A 25,356-nucleotide genomic window follows, 5' to 3' on the forward strand; every position below is an offset into this window, starting at 1 on the left:
GTGTAGTCTGGGGTATTTGTGTAGTGTGGGGTATGTGGGTAGTGTTGGGTATGTGGGTAGTGTGGGGTGTGTGGGGTATGTGTGTTGTGTGGGTTATGTGGGTAGTGTGGGGTATGTGTGTAGTGTGGGGTATATGGGTAGTGTGGGTTATGTGGGTAGTGTGGGGTATGTGTGTAGTGTGGGGTATGTGGATAGTGTTGGGTATGTGTGTAGTGTGGGGTATGTGTGTAGTGTGGGGTATGTGTGTGGTGTGGGGTATGTGGGTGGTGTGGGGTATGTGGGTGGTGTGGGGTGTGTGTGTAGTGTGGGGTATGTGTGTAGTGTGGGTTATGTGGGTAGTGTGGGGTATGTGGGTAGTGTGGGGTGGTGTGGGTGTGGGGGTGTGTGTGGTATGTGTGTAGTGTGGGGTATGTGGGTAGTGTGGGATATGTGGGTAGTGTGGGGTATGTGGGTAGTGTGGGGTATGTGGGTAGTCTGGGGTATGTGGGTAGTATGTGGTATGTGTGTAGTCTGGGGTATTTGTGTAGTGTGGGGTATGTGGGTAGTGTTGGGTATGTGGGTAATGTGGGGTGTGTGGGGTATGTGTGTAGTGTGGGTTATGTGGGTATGGGGTATGTGTGTAGCGTGGGGTATATGGATAGTGTGGGTTATGTGGGTAGTGTGGGGTATGTGTGTAGTGTGGGGTATGTGGTAGTGTGGGGTATGTGGGTAGTGTGGGGTATGTGGGTAGTGTGGGGTATGTGGGTAGTGTGTGGTATGTGTGTGTAGTGTGGGTATGTGGGTGGTGTGGGGTATGTGTGTTGTGTGGGGTATGTGTGTAGTGTGGGGTATGTGGGTAGTGTGTGGTATGTGTGGTAGTGTGTGGGTATGTGGGTAGTGTGGGGTATGTGGGTAGTGTGTGGTATGTGTGTAGTGTGGGGTATGTGGTAGTGTGGGGTATGTGGGTAGTGTGGGGTATGTGGGTAGTGTGGGGTATGTGTGTATGTTGACTGTTGATTTATGTCTAATGACATTTTTTTTGTTTATTATTTGTGTGTCTTTGATGTGTAGTATTAATATCGTGATGCAATTCAGCATGTGGCTGTGATATGTTTTAAATACAATGGAATGAAAAATATCTTAGGACTTAGGAGCTGTGCGTAAATTATGATCCCTGTGAGATGGTAAAATTTGGGGGCAAAGATTTTTGCCAGGTCGAGTGGGGGACCAATTTTTGGCAGGCGGGAGAAACACTTTTTGGCACACATATGGAACAAATAACACGCACTAAAGTTTCTAAAGTCTCATTTAAAGTTTGCAAATTCGGAACCCAAACATTTGGCATGTGCAAAGGGGGGGGGTCAAAGATTTTTTTTGCAGAAGGGGATCAATCTTTGTCAGGCCGAGTGGAGGGAAGTAATTTTTGGCACACCATTTGAAAATGAGGGGCTCATAATTATTGCACAGCTCCTTATGGTTAAACATCATTTAATTGATCTTGTGCGCTAGGTTGTAATGTTTGAATGTTCCAGTGTACTACGAGTAAGACTCTCCTACTAGTAAGCTAACATGACTATTCTCTTTCTACTTTCAGCCATACGTTTCACATAGTACAAGAAGAGAACGATATCCACTGGAAATTTCAACGATATGCTCTTATCAAAGAGTTCATTCACAAACCGTTATTACCACCTCCACTGATCCTGATATCACTCATGGGACATGTTCTTGTGTATATTATGTTCGTTCCTTTGGCCGTCCTGAGTAACTGCTGCCGTGGATGTGGCAGCTGCCGAAAGAAAATAGAGTGGGCGGATTGTTTCAAGCAATTCCATTATATGAGTAGGTTTATTTGGTTTTTTTCTATATCTACCTCAATATGAGCATATTAGAAAATCTTACTAGAAGATAGCGCTTACAGTTACAGGTGGAAACATATATCACCGTTTACATTGGTTTGTGTATAAACAAGGCGTATGGTTAAAGACCACTGATAGGCCTGGGCGATACATTGAAATACGATGAGGAACTATTTGTTTTCATGGCATTCGAAAAGACTGCATTAAAATCGCTGAAATTGATCAAGTTATATAGCCAAAAAAGTACTTTTTAGAGTTTGATGCTTCAAAATGGTACATTTTCTCTCATTATATGACATTTTTGATGTAATAGTACCAAAATTCATACGCACGGCTTCGGTTTTAGTAAATAGTCGCCTTATCATATTGTAACTTTCAGCTTCGAGGGCGCACTGTCATTTTAAGGTGTTTACGGTTCAGTGCGTTAAAACAAGAAAAGTCTCAGGTCAACCTATGTTGAATTTTTGATCATTTGGCATCTAAATCATATAGTTTCACCTGATATTGGTGGCATTGAACTGTGAGAGTTCTGAATATGAGAAAATTCCACCCGAAATTAGGCATTTTCCCATTGAAACACGTGTAATACATAATTAGTGGTATTTAACCGTATGCCATACTCCTCTAAAAGGAGTGACCAAATCTAATTCTCCATAAATTGTAAGCCCACACTCTAATTTCGTACTAGTCAATTTTTTTAAAAATAGAATCCCTACCCATTTATTTCTGATCCTGTAACTATTCGTTTTGATGAGATATACTGTTCTTTTTGATGAGGTATATTATCACTTTGAACGGACAATCTTATCATAATGAATAGTTTTATTTTAACAATTGCCTATTTAAATTTACAAGATGACAAAACTGAAACAAAAGAACTAAAAAAATGTGTAAAAAGTTGTGAAAAGTACAGAGAAGAAAAAGGTGAAAAAAAAACCACCTTCAAATGAAGCTTGACTGGAGAAAATGTGCTGTCTCGTTGCTGCGCTTGTTGGAATATTTTCTCCTTGTATAGGCCAAAGTGTCACATTCAAATCGTCGGTCGCATCACATACTGGTCTATCTTGAAAAACACGCATTTCGAGAAAATCGCAATTGAAAAATGAAGTTAAGAAAGAACTATATACCAATTTTCTCAAAAAAGTCAAAAATTCAAGACCAGTATGTGATGCACCCGACGAAATGCTTCTAACTTTGCTTCTACATTCTAGGTTACATTGAATTCAATACAATGTCATAATGTGCACGATGAGATGTAGCCAAATATGGTTTAGTTTTAAAGTTATGATTTTTTTTCAAGTGTAGGGATACTTTCAGTGCGCAGTATACATTGAATTACACTACGTTTCGGGTCTAAACCTTTTACAAGTGTAAGCAAATGCAATGATACCTTACAGAAGCATAATATATTATTTTGTTTTAGCAACATACTACTCCGAAGAGAGAATAAATGAAAAGAACAAAGTAAAGCGGCTATTGTTATGGGAGGAAAGGATGGCAATACAATGCAAAAAAAGTCGAGAAAAAAGTGTCAAGGAAAATACCAAGGTAGGTTGCAAACATACTCCGCCACTCAATGCCTTATTATTAAGTCGATGTTCTACCTGCACAGTAAAAACGCTGCTATTTTATTTTCATATAATTACAGCCCCATGCAATCCGCATATGCATTCGGCACAGAATCCCTTCGTGGGTAACTGTGAATTTATAATTTGAATCTTCATTTTGTAATGGAGTGACGCCCTTTCATTTTCATATCACAACACTTCGCTTTATAGACTGTAGGGCAAGGGTGGAAAATGTCTCTACTTTTTAAGTTCCGTGGTCCACATTTGGGGAGGAAGTAATACTTTGCCAGCATATAGCAAGTTGCAAGTTGTTGCCCCATGCAAAAAGTTGCTCCATACGAAGATATAGGACGAAAACAAAGAATTGCATAAAAGTAACGTATACTTGGTGCATCCCCCTTGAAATGGCACTATTTGAAATTGAAATGGAATTAAACTGCTGAGATATGTTTGCCATCATATTTTCTTTGCAAATCAATATTTTTACAACCAAAATAACGGTTACTTCATGTAGATGAAAAAGTACCGCGCAGTTGATGTTTTTCATCAAAATGGCTACTTTTCAAGAAATAATAGTATATTTTGCAATACTACATGTTTTTATGTTCTGAGAACATATCTTACAATGGTTTCTTAAATATTTTGCATTCAGGACTGCTGACACTACCATATTACCCTGAACCCGGCATCTTTTGGGAGGGCGAGTTAGCGCAGCGGTAATTCCCTCGCTTTGCACCAGTGAGGTCCCGGGTTCAAGCCCCGGCGCGGCCCAAGGACTCATGTGCACTTGGTTTATCCCGATTCCATGCTCGCTCTCGCAGGTTTTCTCCGGGATCCCCGGTTTCCTCCTGTTTCGCAAAAATCGGTGATTAGTTGTTTGGTTATCAAAACTTCCTTCACCCAATGGAATTTGGGGAGCTGCACAGATAATTGGTTGATGTTACAATCTAAATGCGGATAGGTGTGCGCCGTTCGGCAGCAACCTAGTTGATGCGATCTGATTGTGATGAGTCACCATTGCAGCGAAATTACAGCGCTTTGAGTCCTCTAAGATCTGGAGAAAGGCGCTTTATAAAATCCAAATCTAAATCTAAAATCTTTTAAATCGCATCTCACGTTATAAACTCCTATCCTTCAAATCATGCGCGTTAAAACAGAGTGTAGACAAGAATGATTCAGTCAAAACAGATGCACAAAAAGTCAATCAGATTTATAACATAAATTTTAAAATGAATCAGTTTTAATTTCCTATTTCTTTTCAATACATATATTAAAGGCCCATTCAGTGATTTACTCATCTGGACGAGGGTAAAAATCATAAAAATTCACATTTTCACCGGGCTTTGTCATTGCCATAGATGTGCTAACATAACCTGCCAGTGGTTTAGCCGAAAGCCGTGTATTTTATTTAACTTGGACAACATTAGGCATTTTACATGAATTTGTAATCTGACAGGGTATAAATTAGCTACATGTATTTGAATGGGGCTTCAACTTGGTCAATTCTGCTGTTTTCTTTGTTTTTTGCTCAATTTTGCATTCTAAAAATCTCAAATGACAATTTGAATGACTTATCCTTCACTTTTAAGTAATTTATAAACAATTATAAATATAAATTATAAACAATTTTATTTTTTTTACACTTTCGCTTGGATCACTGAATGGGACTTTAAGTTTAAAGAGCAAGCAAGAACAAGTCCAAAAAATTAAAATTCACAATGTAAAATCTAATGTTAAATATCATACCATAGGAAAGGAATTTGTTATGTATCGTTATAAATTATAACAAATTTACCTGTCTGTGTTTTGTGCAATGGTATAAGGTTAGGATGAAGTTTAGGGTTAGAGTTAGAGGTTATATAACTATTGGGTCTAATCTACAATTTGCGCATTTTGAGATATGGGCAAAAACATACAGATATCCCTTTGTTGCTCTAAACACCAGCAGAGACCCACAAACTCTATGGAAGGTGTTCAGATAGTCCTCCCGAAGTTGTTGCACATACCAAAATAGCACTTTTGCTTTGGAAGTCTGATTTTGAAATTTCAATGCAGATAGCCCTTTGTGTCCAGAATATTCCCAGTGTTCTCAGCATTATTTTGGTACCAAAACCCCGGGGGTGTCACACCCATTGTGGCCTGTACACCATCCGCGATAATCAACTTTTGAAAAGCACCCTAAACAAGGATTTGGCTAAAACAGGTAACATGGACCTGTTTTCACACCCTAAACAGGGATTTTATTCCTTGCATCAAATTTCATACCCTTAATTTAGCAATTGCAATTTTGCTACCCGTTTTCCAATTTTTAACGTTTTTGACACTCTAAACACGATACGCGCGTATCGTGCCTATCCACGAAAAACTACCCTTTTTACGCGTTTTTATTATCGCGGATGGTTAACAGGCCACAATGGGAGTGACCCCCGGGACCAAAACTCACAATATCACCAAAAATGCAGATGGCCAAAATTGCACTGAAGCCCTCGATATACATAAATTTGTGCACAATTATTTTCCACATGTGGTCCATTTCAGTGGCAATACTCCCTCTGTTTTCCCAGTCAATAAACCAGGAGGGGGGGGGTAGACACTCAACTTTAGAAGTGACAGGTATGTACATCACTACCGGTGTCACGAAATAGGGCCTATCGGTACAAAAAATTGTTTTATAAAGGGAGGGGGGGTGGATAATTCATTGGGTACAAACAAAATGAAAAGGGGGTCATTGGGTATAATATTTTGTAAAAAGGGGGTCATTGGGTATAAAATTTCAAAAAAGCGGTAGAGTAAAATTGGAAAAAAATTGAGCTAAATTCTATTTCTTGTTCCAAATTACCCGAATTTCCAATACAAATTTGCAGAAATAAGAGAATTTGAAAGTTTCCGCATTATTTTGTGGCATTTTGATAATACCATTCTAGAAGAAAGGGTCATTAGGTATAGTCGCACCTGAAAAAAGAGTGGGACTATTGGCAGGCACATAGGCCTACCGTCACTTCTAAAGTTGAGTGTTCCCCCCCGGAATAAACCGGTAGATACCAAATCAGATTTCAATATAAAAAGTGAGCTCCCATTATGATTATCTGGTATGACTTTTAAAAAGGGGGGTCATCGGGTATAGTCGACTTCAAAAGAGTGGGACTATTGGCAGGCACATAGGCCTACCGTCACTTCTAAAGTTGAGTGTTTCCCCCCGGAATAAACCGGTAGATACCAAATCAGATTTCAATATAAAAAGTGAGCTCCCATTATGATTATGTATATGCAGAGATATGTGCGCTATATTCTACTATACTTTTATTGCGAGTAATACATGGCACTATAGGCTGCCTTGACCTAAATAGAATTTTAGGCACAATCTAAAAGTGCCCTCCCTTAAAAAATCTCCACCAGCAAATAAATGTACACACCCTTAATTCTTTTTTGGATTTAGGAGGGGCTCTCTATTTGTACATGAAATTTACTTAAGGCAAAGAAACTCATCATGTGCACCATTAGGTAATTTCGATTTCAACTGAATGTGTTCATCATGATTAATAATATTTTTTTTATTTCTCAAACCCATACCCATACTCATACTCGTATCCATAAGTTTCTGCTTTTTGTTAAAATTAGTTTCATAACTTGGTTATTACTATATCATTTGTTGTCACTGATATCTCAAATTAAAGAAAACGTCATTGATATCTAAATGGTTACCTTCCTTTTTGAAATTACTTTGGATATAAGGTCATGATTCATAAACTGTTACTATTCTGACTGTATTTATATGTATGTGAATGGTGTTAACACATTAAGGGTAGCAGGGTGATGACAGCAATCCTGATAATGTAAACAAATTTCAGAAACCAGAGAGAGATGTTTATAGAAGCATAGAGAACATGTAGAATTGCAAATAGTCCATTTGTTTCTTGAAAAGTGGCCATGTTGATGAAAAACATCAACTGCGCGGTACTTTTTCATCTACATCTACATAAGTAACCGTTATTTTGGTTGTTAAAATATTGATTTGCAAAGAAAATATGATGACAAACATATCTCTGCAGTTTCATTCCATTTCAATTATAAATAGTGGCAATTCAAGGGGGATGCACCAAGTATACGTTACTTTTATGCAATTCTTTGTTTTCGGGGCAACAACTTGCAATGTTGAGTACACACCTCAAGCTATATGCTGGCAAAGTATAACTTCCTCCCTAAATGTGGACCACGGAACTTAAGAATTAGAGGCAATGCCCTATAGCCTATTAGGCCTATTAGCACATCAAAAAACATAAAAGAAAATAACTTAAAGACCCTATCAGACGTCCGTAGACAAGAAAGGCGCAGGGTCATTACAAAAGTCACTGTCACTCATTCCCGTGACTCTTCATTTTGGCCCTGTGATAACACCCTTAACAAATAGAGTTGTACCAGGTTATCATAAAAAGCGACCAAATACCAACGGAAGCATCCGATATTTCACATAGGTCCTTATTTTGGAATCTTGAGATTTATAATTCATTAACTCATACTGTAAAAATCGTTCAGTTACTCCAAATATTGGAACCCTTCTGTTTCTTCCTAATAGTTTTAACGTTTTAAGCCATTGTAAATTAAAGAAATCAACCGGAGTCAGCCTTTAGATCAATCTTCTTGTTTCTAATTTAAATGTTTCAACAAATCATTCCCGTCCTTCTTCACCATACATTTTTTTTTTTTCAGATGGATACTGATGAACGACACCAATTGGTTTTAAAAGTTCTACGAGCTATGGAAGATTAAAAGTTTGTAACATATTGAGAAATTGAAAACATCAATACGAAAAGATCGAAATAATTTTCAAGTATATAATTTTCGCATTTTCGGCACATTTTCTGTAAATACACGTATTAATAGGTCTGTTACACTACGACGGACTGGGTTAACGAACATCACCGTATACAAAATTATTTTATCCGTTGGAAAAATCACCAGTCCGGCATGAGATTCGGTGGGATTTGTGGTCCGAGTCCCGTTCGTCTCTCTATGCGTTGTGGCCGCTAATAATCCTGCAGGCGTCTTATATACGATCGTTCTACGTCCGACAAATGACCGGATTTGGGGGTCCGATTCTCGTTCGTCTCTCTATGCGTTGTGGCCGCTAATAATCCTGCAGGCGTCTTATATTCGATCGTTCAACGTCCGACAAATGACCCAATTTGGGGGTCCGATTCTCGTTCGTCTCTCTATGCGTTGTAACCGCTAATAATCCTGCAGGCGTCTTATATCCGATCGTTCAACGTCCATGACCGGCGAATCCGTAGGGACGTCGACCCTATCAGAAAAGTGGGGAAAGAGAGGGTGTTTGAGAGGGTTTGAGGCCCCTCAGAGGCAGTGGCGTAGCAAGCACGTTTTCAGAGGGTGGACAAAGTAGGGAAAGACAACTTTTAAGGGGAAAAACTTTGACGAAAATGGTCAAGAATGGGCTAAAAAGTACAAAACGGGCTACAAATCTTACATATCAGGGCAGCGTCCGGGGGGCAATAGAGGTAAGAAACCTTTGGACAATGAAGGCCCAATTGAAGCCATTTGTGGATCAATTTTAGCATTATTATTGGATACTATTTTAGTTTGAAAAAGCCACAAATTGGTGAAACGAAAGCCTAATTGAAGAAATTGAAAAGTTGTCACCACTATTAATGTAAACAATTGTTTTAAACAAACACGTGGATGTCCAAAGCAGAAGCAAAAAGACAGACTTGTCCATTTTTCAAAATGAAGGTCCAATTGAAGCCATTTGTATGGGAACTGTATTTACATTATTAGGCCTATTGTGTAAAAATTTAGTTTTAAAAATGGAAAATTTTGAAAATTGTTTTTTTGTGCATCATGTTTACACTATTATTGCCTTAAACAATAAACAAAGAACGCCCGAATCTTAAATACTGACTTTGGTGACAAAATGTCACGGGCCCTGCATATGGACTGGCCGGCAGTAATTTTCACAGGCTTTTGGGCCAAGGAACCACATTTAAGCACTGCCTATAATAATCACAGGCCTATACTTAGGCTTACCACTATCCTGGGTCTACTCAATAACGTACAATTTAACCTTTTCCATGTTTTCTCTTCTTTTTTCTTTCTTGTCATCACTAAAACTGGTAGGAATTTGATATCGCGTCCTCTACCTTTCAGAAAGTGCCCCTCCCTCAATACTACTTAATTACGTGCAATTTAACTTTTTCTCTTCTCTTCTCTCTTCAATTTATCTCACTTTCTTTTCTTTTTTCTCTCCTTTCCCCTTTTTTTCTACTTGTCAGTCTCTAAAGTACTGGGGGGAATTTGATATTGAGTCCCACACCCTTCAGAAAGTGCCCCCCCCCCATGATCGATGCACATGTTCGCCATAGGCCTACATCCGGCACAAGCGCCTGCGAAACCTCCCAAACATCTGCGGTATATAAACGAAAGAATAACGAACAAACCCAGGGTATATATACAGGACAGTACGAACACACATCGGACAACTTCCGAACATGTGTATGCGGCCCACTCCGCATCAAGCTTTGTGCATGCACAAAACTTGAAACGGACTTAACAAACATCACCTCACACGAAACGCATTTGGCGGATAATAGCAGGACATATGAAGTACATAAAACGAACATTGACGAACACTAATGGATCATGCTAAAATACCATACGTTTCTTGTACGGAAGACCGATCCGGTGTAGTGTGTCACTAAGACGATCTGGGTCAACGTACATCACCGAATACAAAAATATCCGGTGGCGAAATCTCCAGTTCGGAGGGTGAAGGCCTCACAGGAACGTATTTGCAACAAACATGGGCCGAGTGCAACGAACAAAGAACGAACATGAACGAAAGGACAGCGAACAAACTCCGGCAATATGCAGCACCATACGAACATACATCGGATAAATACCGAACATGTGTATTCGGTACACTCCGTTTCAAGTTTTGTGCATGCACAAAACTTGCCGACGGACTTAACGAACATCACCTAACACGAAACGCATTTGGCGGATGATAATAGGACATAAAAAGAACATAAAACGATCATTGACGTCGAACAACAACGGATTTACTAAAATACCACCCGTTTCTTGTACGGAAGACCTATTCGGTGTAGTGTGACAGGCGCATAAGAAAAGACATATAGATCTCTATGTGATGCGTGTATTGGTTACGAGCGTAAATAAGCTCTGAATAGATCTGTATGTGATGCGTCGTTCATCGTATAGATCTGTACGTGATATACGTACTAATGAATGAGTAAAAGTAGTTTACGTCGTTGAATAGCGCTGTAGATGAAACACAAATTAAAGCAAATAGACCCTCAGATTTTTTATATATATCTCATTAATTTGAAAGAATTAAGGTTTGCAAGTTGGTGGATTTGAGGAGCTCTAAAACCTGAGACGAATATACCAAGGGTGTCTAAAACATATTGCTAGACACAATTTTCTCAAGAAAGCCAAAAATCTCGAATAGAACCGTATGTGATGCGACCGACGCATATCAAATATAATGATATATATCTATATGGTGTATGCCCAAAAAAACATTAAAACTGATTTGTTTCTTAAATATTAAGACTGTTTTCATACCAAATTTAAATCAGTGATGCAGAGTAATGTCATAGCTTTCCCTTCAATAGTAAAGAATGTGATAAAAATGCTTTTGTTCAGGAAACAGTAGAGAGTACAGTCCCAAGAAATGTTCGTGTCGTTAGACATATGTTTTAAATAGACAAATCATATATTGAATTGTGCAGAAGAGTCTGGAGAATTTTTTCTGCTATGATGCCACATTTGTAACCCACGCGTTCGATTATTTAAGGATTTTTCTAATTTTTTGCCAAAAATGTCACATTTTAACGAGCTATTTCTTTCTAATTGAATGATGTAGAACCTTCATATTTCGTGAGAAGAATACATGACAGATATATTTAATTCATTAAAGAAACGGTGATCCAAAACCTAATAAAGATACGAAATAAAAAGTTGCACTTTTGTGTTATCAATGAAAGCACGACGCTAGTTTTTCGTCCTAATCAATGAAAGCACGGCGCTAGTTCTCTAGCTCTTGCTCGCGAACGCTTTGTGTACAAATCAATAGGGCGTGCAATGTGGCAAACTGCAACTTTTACATTTGCATCTTCCTTGGGTTTTTTGATCGCCATGTCTTTATTTCGAAGAATGAGGTTTTAAATTCGAGCTAAAAGATGTAGATATTGGTTGTTTAGGATATACAGGGGGTGAACGTAACTGGTACCTTAATTATTTGGCTTACTGTATATTATATATAAAACAGTACAAAACAACCATTGATTTTTTTTATGTTATAGGCCCAGTGGATTTAATGAATTTAACTGTCATGCCAATAGTTTTCACGGTTCTGTCTGTGTGAGTTTGGTTTTTCAAAACAATATTCAATTCTGGTAACTTTAAGTGATTAGTGTGTCTAGGTTGTTTGAAATGAGGTGTTTTTCGTCTGTGCGTTACATTATTGATATCACCACGGTGACTTCTCGTGCGGTCCTGCACTTTTTTGATGGTTTCACCAATATGTTGGATGTTAAAGAGGGAACATTCGATGAGGTAAACGTCGTTGCTGGTCGAACAAGTAATGGCTGTTTTATTGGTTATTTGGTAACATGGCTGGTGATAACATTCGTGTGATTACAGGTTTTACACCTTTCGAAATTGCACGCAAATGAGACAAAAGGTTCCGACTCGGTATCATCCGGTATGTTAGATCAAGAGCTGTAGGCATTCTTGTATTGTTTGTAAAATGTTTTGTCAAATAAAATACATCTTTAAAATATTATGTGTTCATTTATCTTATTTTTGTCTCTTTCTGTTTGTTACAAGTAATCAGAAAATATCATAAAAAAATATTCAATAAATATCGAATCATCGTATCGTGTCCCTGCTGGTTTGATTAATTATTAATATAGCGCCACCACTTTTCCCGATCGAACCTTTCATAAATCACTATATACTTGACATGATCAAGATGAAAGACGGCCGAATCTACTTAATATTCATGTTGACATTTCGAAATCAATATTCATATTCACATTGCGGACCAATCAGAATACTTCGGTGTAACGCTTGATCTCTTAGATAGATGGGGTGAGCAACGAAGGCGGTTTTTATCTGACCAAAATGTCACACCGTCGCCAGGGCAGATTGGTCGCTAGGGCAGAATGACGTCGGAGCCTGGGCAGATAAAAATCTGTAAAAAGTTTTAAGAAATTGTGGGCGGGGCGAAGGGTCGGCGGCGAAACACAAAGAGATTTGGCAGGCACACACATCGACGGATTTCAATTTCAGCGGAGTTCGTCAACAAAGATGAACCAAATGGCCGGCCAAATGATATATTTTATTGCTGCAGAGTCGGGCACACGGCAGAAACAAGGTATTTAAAACATTATACTTGTTTTTGGAATCGAATGTTGATAAAAGCGAAATTAGAAACTGATTTTTGCGGGTAAATTTTGAGGACATCGGATAGTTGTTACAAAGTTTTTTTTTTTTTTTTTTTTTTAACCAGTCAAAAACTTCCGGGTCATGCCATGGTAAATTAATACGGATGTGCATTCCTGTCGCCTGATGTATGATCGAAATCATCATGCTCATTCCTTTGAGTACACAAACCTTTCCACTAGCCTTGTTGTTTGCAGTTGCCTGTCGTGAGCTGAAGACGGGGCTGAATTCTGAGAGAAATGTGACTGTCTGATCGGCCTGATCGACTGAGTCGCGCCCGGTCCCGGGCCAATGTTTAATTTTGTAAGCTTACATGTTTGCATGTTCATGTGTTTGTAAATGTAATTGTGAGATGCACTGGCATGTGCTTATGTTCATGTCGTGATGTTACATGTTAACATGGACGTTATTCATGTATTCATTTAATATGTTCATGAGCTTACACATATTCCTGACATTGTCCTTGACCTTGCTGCTATTATTTTTAGTATTAATTAGGTGTCTGCCGGAAATTAGAACGAAATGGTCTGAGCAATCGGCAACAGCAATAGCCTTTTCCGCGGGATCCGCCATCCAGTGAGTCCTGCCGTACTGCATGCCATGCGATAGACATTACGTCCTCGATTACGCGGTAGTTGCAACGCGTTGCGCACCTCTTCAGTCAAGCGTCAACGCGGTGATCTTAGACTTAGCAACAAGGTACTCATACCCACAAGATGGCGGCGTTGACGTCACAATGACAATGTCAATAAACAATGACTACCTCTATTGAAAAGTTATAATTTGGTTCACCTCAAGTTTGGTAGTGATGTCAAGGGGCGCAACACTAAATAAGCGTCCCATAGGATAACGTGTGATTTTGGCCTACTTCGAGCGCCATTCCTGGCGTCCCTGCAATACTTGGCAAAATAAATTTGGTATCAAATTAAAGCTCTGTTTCTGTAGATTCCAAAACTTTTGTCGGCATATATCGATGACCGTTGACTTTTTTCGCTATTTCGCGGTGCAAAAATATGGCCTAAAAATACTAAATTCACCACTCACATTTCAAAATCGGAAGTTGTCTTCATCCGCCACAGAGAATTGCTTTTGAGATAAAATGTCCGGTTTTTCTGCATGTTATCATTGAAGACACTTGTCGAATTCATATGAGCTGATATTGAGTGATTTAAAGTGAACATGTCGGTAGATATGGTCGCTACAATCTCATACTCACTATGGACTATATTAGCCGAATTTCGTTCTTACATAAAATGCGTAGTGATTTAGTGTTGCCGCCCCTTATGGATTTAAAAGTTTTCAAAATCCACATTTGTCACCTATTAATTAAATTAGAGAAAATTTGTAGCTCAACACCGAAAATTTCATGTCTCTGCGACATTTCGTTCAAGAGATATGTTGTTTTAAAGATCAGTGCCGAAACGCGGAAAATCGAATATTTCGACTTTTCCTCCAATATGCGAGAGTTTGCACAAAACTCACTAAAACTAGTGACAGACAACAATTTAAGCACGTCTTTGAACCAAGTTTAATTTCTTTTCTAGATTATCTGTCTTGCCATTTTGTTTTGGAAAGCACTTGTTAATGAGTGTGAAGTACAAACACCCCCCCTGTTTCAGTAGTAACAATTATGATCTTTTTGCATAGGCCTACTGAATATGCAGCAAAACGGCTTCATGCATATTAACAATGCCTATTAACTTTAAAACCCATTTTTGAGCCTTTTGAAGATTTTTGGATACAATTTCTAGACTTTGCAGGCCCCTGCTCGGCCAATAAAGCATTTTTCCCAATTATAATTCATCAGGGTGACTTTTCGTACTTCTCGTTCATCATCATGATTGAAATAGAACACATTTCATGACGCGCATTTCTTATTTTACGCGAAGAATGTAAAAAGAACGCGTTCATAATGACAGCCGTTACAAGGATTTAAAAGTTTTCAAAATCCACATTTGTCACTTATTAATTAAATTAGAGAAAATTTGTAGCTCAACACCGAAAATTTCATGTCTCTGCGACATTTCGTTCAAGAGATATGTTGTTTTAAAGATCAGTGCCGAAACGCGGAAAATCGAATATTTCGACTTTTCCTCCAATATGCGAGAGTTTGCACAAAACTCACTAAAACTAGTGACAGACAACAATTTAAGCACGTCTTTGAACCAAGTTTAATTTCTTTTCTAGATTATCTGTCTTGCCATTTTGTTTTGGAAAGCACTTGTTAATGAGTGTGAAGTACAAACACCCCCCTGTTTCAGTAGTAACAATTATGATCTTTTTGCATAGGCCTACTGAATATGCAGCAAAACGGCTTCATGCATATTAACAATGCCTATTAACTTTAAAACCCATTTTGAGCCTTTTGAAGATTTTTGGATACAATTTCTAGACTTTGCAGGCGCCTGCTCGGCCAATAAAGCATTTTTCCCAATTATAATTCATCAGGGTGACTTTTCGTAATTCTTGTTCATCATCATGATTGAAATAGAACACATTTCATGACGCGCATTTCTTATTTTACGCGAAGAATGTAAAAGAACGCGTTCATAATGACGGCCGTTACAAGGATTTAAAAGTTTTCAAAATCCACATTTGTCACTTATTAATTAAATTAGAGAAAATTTGTAGCTCAACACCGAAAATTTCATGTCTCTGCGACATTTCGTTCAAGAGATATGTTGTTTTAAAGATCAGTGCCGAAACGCGGAAAATCGAATATTTCGACTTTTCCTCCAATATGCGAGAGTTTGCACAAAACTCACTAAAACTAGTGACAGACAACAATTTAAGCACGTCTTTGAACCAAGTTTAATTTCTTTTCTAGATTATCTGTCTTGCCATTTTGTTTTGGAAAGCACTTGTTAATGAGTGTGAAGTACAAACACCCCCCCTGTTTCAGTAGTAACAATTATGATCTTTTTGCATAGGCCTACTGAATATGCAGCAAAACGGCTTCATGCATATTAACAATGCCTATTAACTTGAAAACCCATTTTTGAGCCTTTTTTTAGATTTTTGGATACAATTTCTAGACTTTGCAGGCGCCTGCTCGGCCAATAAAGCATTTTTCCCAATTATAATTCATCAGGGTGACTTTTCGTAATTCTTGTTCATCATCATGATTGAAATAGAACACATTTCATGACGCGCATTTCTTATTTTACGCGAAGAATGTAAAAAGAACGCGTTCATAATGACGGCCGTTACAAGGATTTAAAAGTTTTCAAAATCCACATTTGTCACTTATTAATTAAATTAGAGAAAATTTGTAGCTCAACACCGAAAATTTCATGTCTCTGCGACATTTCGTTCAAGAGATATGTTGTTTTAAAGATCAGTGCCGAAACGCGGAAAATCGAATATTTCGACTTTTCCTCCAATATGCGAGAGTTTGCACAAAACTCACTAAAACTAGTGACAGACAACAATTTAAGCACGTCTTTGAACCAAGTTTAATTTCTTTTCTAGATTATCTGTCTTGCCATTTTGTTTTGGAAAGCACTTGTTAATGAGTGTGAAGTACAAACACCCCCCCCCCCTGTTTCAGTAGTAACAATTATGATCTTTTTGCATAGGCCTACTGAATATGCAGCAAAACAGCTTCATGCAGATTAACAATGCCTATTAACTTTAAAACCCATTTTTGAGCCTTTTGAAGATTTTTGGATACAATTTCTAGACTTTGCAGGCGCCTGCTCGGCCAATAAAGCATTTTTCCCAATTATAATTCATCAGGGTGACTTTTCGTAATTCTTGTTCATCATCATGATTGAAATAGAACACATTTCATGACGCGCATTTCTTATTTTACGCGAAGAATGTAAAAAGAACGCGTTCATAATGACGGCCGTTACAAGGGGCGCAACACTAAATAAGCGTCCCATAGGATAACGTGTGATTTTGGCCTACTTCGAGCGCCATTCCTGGCGTCCCTGCAATACTTGGCAAAATAAATTTGGTATCAAATTAAAGCTCTGTTTCTGTAGATTCCAAAACTTTTGTCGGCATATATCGATGACCGTTGACTTTTTCGCTATTTCGCGGTGCAAAAATATGGCCTAAAATATACTAAATTCACCACTCACATTTCAAAATCGGAAGTTGTCTTCATCCGCCACAGAGAATTGCTTTTGAGATAAAATGTCCGGTTTTTTCTGCATGTTATCATTGAAGACACTTGTCGAATTCATATGAGCTGATATTGAGTGATTTAAAGTGAACATGTCGGTAGATATGGTCGCTACAATCTCATACTCACTATGGACTATATTAGCCGAATTTCGTTCTTACATAAAATGCGTAGTGATTTAGTGTTGCGCCCCTTATAAGGATTTAAAAGTTTTCAAAATCCACATTTGTCACCTATTAATTAAATTAGAGAAAATTTGTAGCTCAACACCGAAAATTTCATGTCTCTGCGACATTTCGTTCAAGAGATATGTTGTTTTAAAGATCAGTGCCGAAACGCGGAAAATCGAATATTTCGACTTTTCCTCCAATATGCGAGAGTTTGCACGAAAACTCACTAAAACTAGTGACAGACAAGAATTTAAGCACGTCTTTGAACCAAGTTTAATTTCTTTTCTAGATTATCTGTCTTGCCATTTTGTTTTGGAAAGCACTTGTTAATGAGTGTGAAGTACAAACACCCCCCCTGTTTCAGTAGTAACAATTATGATCTTTTTGCATAGGCCTACTGAATATGCAGCAAAACGGCTTCATGCATATTAACAATGCCTATTAACTTTAAAACCCATTTTTGAGCCTTTTTGAAGATTTTTGGATACAATTTCTAGACTTTGCAGGCGCCTGCTCGGCCAATAAAGCATTTTTCCCAATTATAATTCATCAGGGTGACTTTTCGTAATTCTTGTTCATCATCATGATTGAAATAGAACACATTTCATGACGCGCATTTCTTATTTTACGCGAAGAATGTAAAAGAACGCGTTCATAATGACGGCCGTTACAAGGGGCGCAACACTAAATAAGCGTCCCATAGGATAACGTGTGATTTTGGCCTACTTCGAGCGCCATTCCTGGCGTCCCTGCAATACTTGGCAAAATAAATTTGGTATCAAATTAAAGCTCTGTTTCTGTAGATTCCAAAACTTTTGTCGGCATATATCGATGACCGTTGACTTTTTTCGCTATTTCGCGGTGCAAAAAATATGGCCTAAAAAATACTAAATTCACCACTCACATTTCAAAATCGGAAGTTGTCTTCATCCGCCACAGAGAATTGCTTTTGAGATAAAATGTCCGGTTTTTTCTGCATGTTATCATTGAAGACACTTGTCGAATTCATATGAGCTGATATTGAGTGATTTAAAGTGAACATGTCGGTAGATATGGTCGCTACAATCTCATACTCACTATGGACTATATTAGCCGAATTTCGTTCTTACATAAAATGCGTAGTGATTTAGTGTTGCGCCCCTTATAAGGATTTAAAAGTTTTCAAAATCCACATTTGTCACCTATTAATTAAATTAGAGAAAATTTGTAGCTCAACACCGAAAATTTCATGTCTCTGCGACATTTCGTTCAAGAGATATGTTGTTTTAAAGATCAGTGCCGAAACGCGGAAAATCGAATATTTCGACTTTTCCTCCAATATGCGAGAGTTTGCACAAAACTCACTAAAACTAGTGACAGACAACAATTTAAGCACGTCTTTGAACCAAGTTTAATTTCTTTTCTAGATTATCTGTCTTGCCATTTTGTTTTGGAAAGCACTTGTTAATGAGTGTGAAGTACAAACACCCCCCCTGTTTCAGTAGTAACAATTATGATCTTTTTGCATAGGCCTACTGAATATGCAGCAAAACGGCTTCATGCATATTAACAATGCCTATTAACTTTAAAACCCATTTTGAGCCTTTTGAAGATTTTTGGATACAATTTCTAGACTTTGCAGGCGCCTGCTCGGCCAATAAAGCATTTTTCCCAATTATAATTCATCAGGGTGACTTTTCGTAATTCTTGTTCATCATCATGATTGAAATAGAACACATTTCATGACGCGCATTTCTTATTTTACGCGAAGAATGTAAAAAGAACGCGTTCATAATGACGGCCGTTACAAGGATTTAAAAGTTTTCAAAATCCACATTTGTCACTTATTAATTAAATTAGAGAAAATTTGTAGCTCAACACCGAAAATTTCATGTCTCTGCGACATTTCGTTCAAGAGATATGTTGTTTTAAAGATCAGTGCCGAAACGCGGAAAATCGAATATTTCGACTTTTCCTCCAATATGCGAGAGTTTGCACAAAACTCACTAAAACTAGTGACAGACAACAATTTAAGCACGTCTTTGAACCAAGTTTAATTTCTTTTCTAGATTATCTGTCTTGCCATTTTGTTTTGGAAAGCACTTGTTAATGAGTGTGAAGTACAAACACCCCCCCCTGTTTCAGTAGTAACAATTATGATCTTTTTGCATAGGCCTACTGAATATGCAGCAAAACGGCTTCATGCATATTAACAATGCCTATTAACTTTAAAACCCATTTTTGAGCCTTTTTGAAGATTTTTGGATACAATTTCTAGACTTTGCAGGCGCCTGCTCGGCCAATAAAGCATTTTTCCCAATTATAATTCATCAGGGTGACTTTTCGTAATTCTTGTTCATCATCATGATTGAAATAGAACACATTTCATGACGCGCATTTCTTATTTTACGCGAAGAATGTAAAAAGAACGCGTTCATAATGACGGCCGTTACAAGGATTTAAAAGTTTTCAAAATCCACATTTGTCACTTATTAATTAAATTAGAGAAAATTTGTAGCTCAACACCGAAAATTTCATGTCTCTGCGACATTTCGTTCAAGAGATATGTTGTTTTAAAGATCAGTGCCGAAACGCGGAAAATCGAATATTTCGACTTTTCCTCCAATATGCGAGAGTTTGCACAAAACTCACTAAAACTAGTGACAGACAACAATTTAAGCACGTCTTTGAACCAAGTTTAATTTCTTTTCTAGATTATCTGTCTTGCCATTTTGTTTTGGAAAGCACTTGTTAATGAGTGTGAAGTACAAACACCCCCCCCCCCTGTTTCAGTAGTAACAATTATGATCTTTTTGCATAGGCCTACTGAATATGCAGCAAAACGGCTTCATGCATATTAACAATGCCTATTAACTTTAAAACCCATTTTTGAGCCTTTTTGAAGATTTTTGGATACAATTTCTAGACTTTGCAGGCGCCTGCTCGGCCAATAAAGCATTTTTCCCAATCATAATTCATCAGGGTGACTTTTCGTAATCCTTGTTTATCATCATGATTGAAATAGAACACATTTCATGACGCGCATTTCTTATTTTACGCGAAGAATGTAAAAAGAACGCGTTCATAATGACGGCCGTTACAAGGGGCGCAACACTAAATAAGCGTCCCATAGGATAACGTGTGATTTTGGCCTACTTCGAGCGCCATTCCTGGCGTCCCTGCAATACTTGGCAAAATAAATTTGGTATCAAATTAAAGCTCTGTTTCTGTAGATTCCAAAACTTTTGTCGGCATATATCGATGACCGTTGACTTTTTTCGCTATTTCGCGGTGCAAAAATATGGCCTAAAATATACTAAATTCACCACTCACATTTCAAAATCGGAAGTTGTCTTCATCCGCCACAGAGAATTGCTTTTGAGATAAAATGTCCGGTTTTTTCTGCATGTTATCATTGAAGACACTTGTCGAATTCATATGAGCTGATATTGAGTGATTTAAAGTGAACATGTCGGTAGATATGGTCGCTACAATCTCATACTCACTATGGACTATATTAGCCGAATTTCGTTCTTACATAAAATGCGTAGTGATTTAGTGTTGCGCCCCTTATAAGGATTTAAAAGTTTTCAAAATCCACATTTGTCACCTATTAATTAAATTAGAGAAAATTTGTAGCTCAACACCGAAAATTTCATGTCTCTGCGACATTTCGTTCAAGAGATATGTTGTTTTAAAGATCAGTGCCGAAACGCGGAAAATCGAATATTTCGACTTTTCCTCCAATATGCGAGAGTTTGCACAAAACTCACTAAAACTAGTGACAGACAACAATTTAAGCACGTCTTTGAACCAAGTTTAATTTCTTTTCTAGATTATCTGTCTTGCCATTTTGTTTTGGAAAGCACTTGTTAATGAGTGTGAAGTACAAACACCCCCCCTGTTTCAGTAGTAACAATTATGATCTTTTTGCATAGGCCTACTGAATATGCAGCAAAACGGCTTCATGCATATTAACAATGCCTATTAACTTTAAAACCCATTTTTGAGCCTTTTTGAAGATTTTTGGATACAATTTCTAGACTTTGCAGGCGCCTGCTCGGCCAATAAAGCATTTTTCCCAATTATAATTCATCAGGGTGACTTTTCGTAATTCTTGTTCATCATCATGATTGAAATAGAACACATTTCATGACGCGCATTTCTTATTTTACGCGAAGAATGTAAAAAGAACGCGTTCATAATGACGGCCGTTACAAGGGGGCGCAACACTAAATAAGCGTCCCATAGGATAACGTGTGATTTTGGCCTACTTCGAGCGCCATTCCTGGCGTCCCTGCAATACTTGGCAAAATAAATTTGGTATCAAATTAAAGCTCTGTTTCTGTAGATTCCAAAACTTTTGTCGGCATATATCGATGACCGTTGACTTTTTTCGCTATTTCGCGGTGCAAAAAATATGGCCTAAAAAATACTAAATTCACCACTCACATTTCAAAATCGGAAGTTGTCTTCATCCGCCACAGAGAATTGCTTTTGAGATAAAATGTCCGGTTTTTTCTGCATGTTATCATTGAAGACACTTGTCGAATTCATATGAGCTGATATTGAGTGATTTAAAGTGAACATGTCGGTAGATATGGTCGCTACAATCTCATACTCACTATGGACTATATTAGCCGAATTTCGTTCTTACATAAAATGCGTAGTGATTTAGTGTTGCGCCCCTCAATGCTCTTTCGCGGTTGTGCCGCAAGCGTGCTGACAAATCGCGGCTGTGCACGCATGCGTGTACATGGCGTTTAACTTTACGCGCGCGATTCGATACTGCGGCAAGCATAGACATACCACCTAGACCTATGAGTGCCCATACTTAACCATGGCAGTAGCCCGGGGCAGTAGGTGAAGCCACGTATCCAAGCTGATTTTGGTCGGGTGGTCGGACGCGGAGAAATAAGCGTTTATGTCTGGAGAGAAAGACGCGCTCGTTTGCGTGATTGTTGCGCCATATTGCTCGCGTCAAATGCAACATGTTCTGTAGATGCGAACATAATCTGCTTGCTTGCGTCCTTGTCAAAGTCACTGGTCTAGGTACTTGTTTGTCTGGGGCGGCGAGCAAAATAAGCACCTAGTCACTACCGAACTTGATGAACCAAATTATAGGCCTAACACTACCATGACTACACGCATGCAATCAAAGGATCATGATTGCATGGAACTGTAAAAGGTACCGGTCATCTTCAAACCAGCATAAGACAGCGCGCATGCGCCGACAACAGCAGCACACTTGTAGATCCTTGATGATCGTATGATAATGGGTTTGCGTACTACAAGTGCGCAAGCTAAAAACACGATTCTACTGCTTAGATGTTTGTGCCGGTTAAGAAACAACAGGGATGTCCTTACAAAAATACTTCATTTTTTGGGGGGGAAAAAACAATTTTACTTACCAACAATTAATCTGGATTTTGTCTTTTGGCTAGATTCAAAATCAAAATATTTGCCAGCCAATCCCCCAGGCCCATCCATTTTGACACAATATTGGATAGGCAATGTTAGTCTATAAATGTTAGGGAGCGATCGTTATTTACGACAGGGGAGGGATGGGCATTTTGAGGGGGAACCCGAAATTTTTTTTGTTTCTTGAGGGGGGGAATGCAAAATTTTTTGTTGAACCAGGAGGGGGGATTTTTAAGTTTTAAATGGAGAAATGCGGGAAAACAGGTACAGGCCATTAGTCCGACACGCCGCTAGTCCGACACTCCGCTAGTCCGGCACGCCGCTAGTCCGACACGCCGCTAGTCCGAATCTGAAATGCAATGCACCAGTCCGACATGCCGCTAGTGCGAATCTAAAATACACTTTGCCAGTCCGACACTGCGCTAGTCCGAAAATGAAAAACACTGCGCTAGTCCGAAATTGAAAACCACTGCGCTAGTCCGAATCTGGAAAACACTCTTTCAGTCCGAGACTGCGCCGAATCTAAAATCTAAAGAAACTGAAAACGATTTTGAAAAGCACTGCGCTAGTCCGAACTTGAATTGGGGAAACACTGCGCTAGTCTGATATTCGGACTAGCGCAGTGTTTCTCAGATTCGGACTAGCGCAGTGTTTTTCAGCGCTGTAGTTTTCAGTTTCGGACTTGCGCCATGGTTTTCAGTTTCGGACTAGCGCAGTGTCGGACTGAAGAAGTGTTTTCCAAATTCGGACTAGCGCAGTGTGATTCGGACTAGCAGCGTGTCGGAATGAAAACTGTGTTTTCAGATTCGGACTAGCGGCGTGTCGGACTATTGCAGTGGTTTTCATTTTCAGACTAGCACATGCTTTTTTTCGGACTAGCGCTGTGCTTTTCATTTTTGGACTGACGCACCTCTAAGTATAGGGAATTTGTGTTGTCGGACTAGCGGCGTGTCAGACTGAGCGGTGCACCCAGGAAAACAAAACGCCCATTCCCCTGCTGTAAATAACGATAGGTCCCTTAGTCATATTTTATATTAAATGCTTTTATTTTTGTGTGTGTTTGGTTTGCAGTTGACCTAGCTTATCAATGTGGAAATGGATTAATTATCTCTATAAAGAGTCTGTGAAGATACAATGGATCTGTTGCTGTAAATTGGTAAGTAGATTACAGTCAACATCAAAACTAAATACAGAAAACAAATTGTTGAAAATTGGGATAAATTGAATCCCACCCAGAGCAAACAACTTCTCTCTTTGTTTTCTCTCTTTATTCCTTCCTTCTTTCCCTTCCCGTTGTCAAAAAACCCTGAGGCAGTTTCATAGCCAAGTCAAGTATTGGGGAAAATGTTCAGAGGATACGAATTGTACAATGTTCAATTCTTTCATTCAGTAAAAGGGTGGAACAACTTGCTTACATCCACCATTAATAAATGCTGCCATTTATACAGCGCCTTTCACATGTATCAAAGCGCTTTAAATTTATTCCGCTGTTGTTAGAATGTGTCAGCTGCCATACAATGCCTAAAGCATGCTCATACCTTTGGACCTGCGCTAAATGGACAATATTCCTAACAGCTCCCCATTTCACCCCTGGGTAGAGAAAGGCAAGTGAAGTAAAGCGCCTTGTTCAATACAATGGCACAACACGATGGCACTGCTGGGGCTCAAACTTGCAAAACTCTGATTATTGAGGTAGAACCTGTACTGCTGCGCCACCTTGCCCCCGTTACTCATCAGACAACTTCAGCTTTCAAATCTGTTCTAGCTGAATGTTCTGACACAGTACCCTGACTCCAAAAATAGACCTCCCAATCATACCCCCAGTTTAAACTTCTACAGGTAGATATAGAATACAAGATCCAAGAAATTCATTGGTTGAAATTCATGTTGGTAGATTTCATCTATGCATTGCATGTATTGCTCATACATCAAATGGTTTTATAATTCAAGCTTTTTAAATAATCATGTTCTTCTTCTTATTTTTTTGTTTCACAGGGGCATGATGATTTGAAAAAGGGACCTCAGGACGTCAATCTACAATGTATCTCATGAATGATAGCTGCCATGAACAAATATGCTTTTTGTACAGAGCGTACATTTTCTTGTTGGTCATTCAATCTACACATTTGGCAAACAATGTTAAAGTATAATGTAAAGAACCAGTATTCAGCAAAAATCAAGCGGTGAAATGAATTATCTTTGGTAATATATTAAAGTGACATTTTATCAGACTATATTTAAGAACTGGAGTGCTAAATTTGTGACTTCACATGAATGACACTGTATTGTGTGTTTTTTAAACTGTTGTGGAAGAGGTAGCCCAGTCAAAGGTAAGTAAGGGCTTAACCTGAATAACCCACCACTAATTGCAACATAATTCATATAACCACCTAGTACAGACAGGCTGTGAGCTCGACTCCTATACCGGTTTGATTTGATTTGTGAAATCTTTAAACTACTTCAGTGGCAAGCACTGCTTTCCAAGCAGGCCCTCATACAATGATCTAAGATGCTTGCTATTAGAGGGGTATCACGGTTTGCGAATAGAACTCGCTCGCTATTTGAGGGGCATTGCGGTTTTGCAAATTGGGCGAGTTCTATTTATCATCCATTCTTTTCAGAAAAACATATTAAAGAATATATCAATAAAATTCACCAGAAGTCAAAGTAGTGGAACAATGCTTAATTTTTGCATGAATCCAAAATGGCCACTTATGCATGTGTGAGATTTCAAAGTTATTCTACTCTGGATAATATCCATACTCCTC

General features: G+C 38.4%; 1 long non-coding RNA gene across 1 annotated transcript; it reads left to right on the plus strand.

Moving 5' to 3' along the window:
* The first annotated feature begins 12,485 nt into the window (after positions 1–12,485).
* On the plus strand, positions 12,486–25,255 carry LOC140141802 (uncharacterized). Its single transcript, XR_011857459.1, has 3 exons — positions 12,486–12,818; positions 23,660–23,744; positions 24,584–25,255. It is a non-coding gene; the product is annotated as an uncharacterized lncRNA (long non-coding RNA).
* Positions 25,256–25,356: the final 101 nt, after the last annotated feature.

Source organism: Amphiura filiformis, chromosome 20, assembly GCF_039555335.1.
Source record: "Amphiura filiformis chromosome 20, Afil_fr2py, whole genome shotgun sequence".
In the NCBI taxonomy this organism is placed as follows: Eukaryota; Metazoa; Echinodermata; class Ophiuroidea; order Amphilepidida; family Amphiuridae; genus Amphiura; species Amphiura filiformis.